Source organism: Nicotiana tabacum, chromosome 14 (assembly GCF_000715075.1).
Source record: "Nicotiana tabacum cultivar K326 chromosome 14, ASM71507v2, whole genome shotgun sequence".
In the NCBI taxonomy this organism is placed as follows: Eukaryota; Viridiplantae; Streptophyta; class Magnoliopsida; order Solanales; family Solanaceae; genus Nicotiana; species Nicotiana tabacum.
The window spans coordinates 45,522,965-45,528,536 of record NC_134093.1 but is presented as its reverse complement, the minus strand read 5'-3'; the positions used below and the strand labels follow the sequence as shown (position 1 = coordinate 45,528,536).

The 5,572-nt window shown below is 35.2% G+C and overlaps 1 non-coding gene across 1 annotated transcript; it reads right to left on the bottom strand.

Annotated features, from left to right (window-relative positions):
* Positions 1-1,475: 1,475 nt before the first annotated feature.
* LOC142169324 (small nucleolar RNA R71) lies at positions 1,476-1,582 on the bottom strand. The gene has a single exon (XR_012699032.1). It is a non-coding gene; the product is annotated as a small nucleolar RNA R71 (small nucleolar RNA).
* Between the last annotated feature and the right edge of the window lie 3,990 nt (positions 1,583-5,572).

The window sequence follows — 5,572 nt, the reverse complement described above, 5'->3', positions numbered from 1 at the left end:
AAATTCATCATTCTTCCATCTTCCATCTAGTATTCATAGCTTTTATGTTGAAAAATAATATTTTGAGTATTGTCATGAACATGAGTGGCTAAGAACCTCATTATTCCGAGGTTATGAATTTTTATTGACTATTGTAGTTTGACAGTTGATATTAATGTTTGATTTTATCATACTAATTTATTTATTCAATCTTGCACTTAATTATTCTATTGCTTAGCTAACAATAGAGTACTATCTACGAATTTATAGTTGAACTCGAAAGTGGAAACTGTAGATTGCTTTAAAATTGAATAGAGTGAGTTCTTGAATCCGGGCATCGGAGAATAGATTTGTGATTAGGATAGACATATTCTACTTGCCTTACTTCGTTATTTTTGCAAGAAATACACATGCGTTCTTGTTAATTTTGATTCTATAGACATATAGTCTTAGGTTGGCTTGAATAGGTGAGCAAAGTGGCGAAAGAATTTCGCGAGCAAAATAAACCCTGCTAATCAATAAATTTGATAAATCAATTGATTAAATCAATCGGAAGAACACAATAGGAGAGACATTAATCCCATACCCCGGAATATTCTCATCTCATTGAATTCTTTCTAAGTGCTTGTTTACCCTACTTACGATCTTATTCTCTTATTTGCTTATTAGTTGCGTAGTAATTTAGTTAGTAAAAACCACAATCATCTTCCTTAAAATCTTTTGAACAAATAACTCGTAACTTGTTTAGTTTAGGTAGTAGTTGATCATACATCCTTGTGGGAACGATACTCTCTCATCACTTTATTACTTGTCGACCGCGTATACTTGCGTGTGCGTTTGGACCCAACAAGTTTTTGCCGGCATTGCTGGGGATTTAGAAATTAGCCATTTGTCTGAAATAAGCTTTTATTTGTTTTTATTCGAGAGTTAATTTGTTTTTCTATTTCTGACTCTACAGGTGTTCACATTGAATGTTAAGAAAAAGCAACAGTTTGAACGATCTTCCGCCTTTTGATCCTGAACAGAAAAGACTCTTCTAAAGGTTAAGGAGGGAGGAGGAAGCAAGAGCAAAAAATGTAGAGTTGGGCATTGTAGTCCAACCACAGCCAATCGAAATGGCAGAGAATGATGAGAGACCGGTGATTGAGGCTGCAAGGCCTAGTCTCGCGAACATGACTCAGACTATCGTGAAGCCTGATATAACTAGGCACTTTGAATTGAAACGGCACATGGTGCAACTGATCCGATCCACATGGCAATCTATGGGTTCATCCAGTGAAGATCTGCAGATGCACATACAAAATTTTTTGGAGATTACGTATACATACAACTATTCGAACGTCCCCAAGGATTATGTCAGACTAACCTTGTTTCTCTTTTATCTGTTGGGGAAAGCAAAAGAGTGGTTGAACAAAGAGCCAACAAACTCAATCCGAATATGGGATGATCTAGCACGGAAATTACTTACCAAATTCTTTCCCACAATGAAAACAAAGTCACCGAGAAGCCAAATTCTGGGGTTTCAATAAAAAGATGGTGAGACTCTATGTCAAGCTTAGGAGAGATACAAAAAGCTACTCAGAGATTGCCCACATCACTGTGAGACTGCAGAAGTCTTGGGTCATACTTTTGTTGATGGGTTAGACGAAGCATCCAAGATGAATCTTGATTCAACCTATGGAGGTAGTTGCATGGCTAGGCCATATACTGAAATCTAGATCCTGCTGAACAATTTCACGGCTAACGATAATAATTGGCAAGGAGACGGGGAACCACGGAGAGAACTTAAACAGAAGGCAGCATGTGTTATTGAGCTTGATGATTTCTCAGCCATGAGAGATGATAAAGCAAAGTTAGCCAATCAGGTAAATAAGATGATAATGCAACAAGCGCAGCAGATGCAACAAATGTCTACATGTTGTGAAATTTGTGGAGAAGGTCACATTAGTGACCAATGTCCGATAAATCTAAAATCTATTTATTATGTGGGCCAGCAGAGTAGAGGTCCAATGAACTCAAATGTGCAATATGGGAAAACTTATAATCCCAACTGGAGGAATCACCCGAACTTCTTATGGGGTGAAAACCAGGATTCTCAAAATCAATACAGATCGCAAGAGAACTCCAATCAGCCCCAAAAGCCACCACAATAGGTAGAAGAAAGCACTAATGATATGTTGAAAAAGTTGTTAATTGACAACTAGTAGTTGAGGACTGATTTTCAAAATTTAGAAAATAAGATTGGCAGTTAGCTGCACAACATAATACCCGACCTACCGGAGCACTCCTAAATGATATTGAGAAAAATTCCATTGAACAGGAATAAGCAATTAATCATCTTCCTCAAAATATCTTGAACAAATAACTCGTAATTAGTTTAGTTTAGGTAGTAGTTGATCATAAGTCCTCCTGGGAACGATACTCTCTCATCACTTTATTACTTGTCGACCGCATATACTTGCGTGTGCTTTTGGACCCAACACATCCATAATGTAGCCGTAACGGTAAGAGTCTCTTGTTTAGGGGGGAATTTCGGGACAAGTGTTAGCCTGCCATTTGTGTTTGTCTCTTTGTGAGATTGTTCTCTCGATATTTTGTACTCTCTTTCATATAGTGGATTACTCATCTCCGCCCGTGGATGTAGGTCAAATTGAATGAACCACGTTATATGTTTGTATTTCTTTTGGTATATTTCTCGTTTATTGTCTGATTTATCGTCGTTCAAGGTTTACTAGCTCTGCATCACACCTGATTATTTTGATCCTAACAAGTGGTATTAGAGCAAGGTTCAAGATAGGTTCATTTTGGCGAGTTAAGTTCTAGCCGCAACCTATTTGATGGTAATCATGATTTTATTTGAGAAATTTGACCGGAATACTACTCACGTAGAGTCAAACTTTGCGATGGAGATTTGGAGATGTGTCCTATTGAAGATTATGTGAAGAAAATGGATCAAGTTTATTTTGTTAGAAAATTCAAACCAAGGGGGAGAATCGTTAGGTGTTTGTCCTAATTTTCTTACCATATTTATTTTTTCTATCTCTTGAAGGAAAGACAACATATTTGCCATAATTGATTTTTCCTTTTACGAAAAGGAAAATATAATTCTTGCATATTTGGCTAGCTCTTTTTCTTGGAGGAAAAGATTTTGTTCTTCTATAAATTAAGGATCATTTCTTATCATTCAGTAGCATCCACAATATAGCTATACAAGATTTGAAAGTCTTGTTTAGGGGGAGAATTTCGAGACAAGTGTTAGCATGCCACTTGTGTTTGTCTCTTTGTGAGGTTGTTCTCTCGATATTTTATACTCTCTTTCATAAAGTATATTGCTCATTTCTACCCGTGGATGTAGGTCAAATTGACTGAAGCACGTTATTTGTTTGTGTCTCTTTTGGTATATTTCTCGTTTGTTGTCTGATTTATCGTCGTTCAAGGTTTGCTTTATTAGCTTTCGCATGACACCTGATTATTTCGATTCTAATGAGACATGTTAGAGATCAATTGTCATTTTGTTCGTCAGCTTATGCAGTCTAAGGATCTTGAAATCCGTCATCTTTAAGTTGCATATGAAGTTGTAGATATTCTTACGAAGACGCAGCATTGTTTTATTTTTTCACATGCTTATCCACGTTGAGTCTTGTTGATAATCACTCTCACCTCGCGAAAGCACATAATAGACTCTTGACCTTGTTTCAACTGTTTCTCCATATTATAGGAGTTCTTTGTATCTTTCTCTTATAGCCTTTGTTATAAGACTTTCTATTAGGTCAATATTTTATTTTATCTTTCTGTTGTAGTTTTGCTCTATATAAAGAGTTCATTCTTCATTAATAATATATAACTCCTTTCTTTCATTCTTCAGCCTATATATTCTAAGAAAACACATTGTTTGGCAGAGTGGTCGCTTTGAAGAATTTATTCTTCACCTAACGTTAAGGCTTAAGCTCGGCTTAATTTTCAATACTTGAAAAGAATGATGGTATTTAGTGGGTGGGTCAAAAGTTCAAACAAGCATATTCAAACAAATGTTAGAATTGGCCAAGACAATATCTTTTGTTGTTCAATCATTGACGCTACACTAGAAGTTTTAATTATTATATTAAAGCGATAAAACAATTTGTATGTGTGCACAAAATTTTATTTTTCACCTCTATTAGACAATATAAGTTTTTGACAAGAGTAATTCAATTGAACCTATCGTATCTACAGAATCCTAACAAAAGTATCTCAAAGTTGGAAAAGAAAAATGTGCATTTATCCATAAGAAAAAGCAAAAGGGGTTTATCGGTTAAGGACTTTAATAATTGGAAGAAAGAAAGGCACATGTGAAACTTCAGGTATCAAAATGTTAAAAGTGCATATTTACTTTCTCATGCACTTGATTGGGATGAGATTGAAATATAAGCTTTTATCTTATCTGATAAATTGCAAAGTGACTTTAGATCGTACTTCTGAACTTTACTTTAGCTTATAGATTCTCTTCTTTTTTCCAGAAAAAGCATTCTTCTGCTCTTTAGTGAGTGGTAACAGCTTTCATGAATGAATCTGTATCCTCGTGGCTTTGGTATTGATATTGCTTTTACGTTCTCCAAGTGGATTACCTTTTGCTATTTACTATAAAGATAATTAATTAATAGTAGAGGCAATTTACATACGAATTGAATTGCCTAAAATAAATACTATTTCTTTTGTTGTTTTCATAAAATCTCCTCTTTGATACAGTCAAAGTAGCCATCTCGATCAAGATTAAACTAAAGATTAAAAAGAAAAATCATCATATTCTAACTCCAGAAGAAATTGAAATATGATCATGGGTTGCGCGTTGACACTTTAACAAGAACAAGTTTTTTACCGATTGGTAATGTTTCTTCTATGATTTTGGTATATAATTGTTGTGTTTGTAGCGAAAATGGAAAATCTTAGTCCGAAGTGTCCAGGATATATATACACTTTTATAGAGTGTAATCCTGCAGGTGAATTGTTTTATTGCAATTTAAACACACTTTAGTACAGTGAGAGCATGACCAATGCAGTTTAATTACTTTGTTGCAAATTTAAGTACTGGAGTTATTGGTTCATTCAAGAAATTATTCTTGCAGCTATTATTATTTTTGTCGTTGTCAGCAGTAGAAATAGTAGTACAACTAGATTGGGCAAAAGCATGTCACATTTAACATATTAAGCTTTGAAGATTTTTGTCACGATCCAAAATCACAATCAATCAGATTCGTGATGGCGTCTAACATCCACTTGCTAGGCAAGCCAACATACAACAAAAAACAACGAAAGAACTGCAATTTACTGACAGCAAGATAATAATATGATGTAAAAGCAACTCAGAAGTATACATGATAAGACTAAAACCAACACGAATGTCAATCATCCCAAGACGGAAAGTTACAAGTACATGAGCTACTAGAGTTTATAAGTATTTTGAAAGAAATACAATACTGTCTGAAAAGTAGAAACACTACAATAGAAATAGGATGATGGCTCTAAGGCCTGCGAACGGAATGCAGCTCTACCTCGAATCACCCGACTGGTATCCGCTAAGCACTTCTCGGTACTCCGCTGGTACCAATGTCAGAAT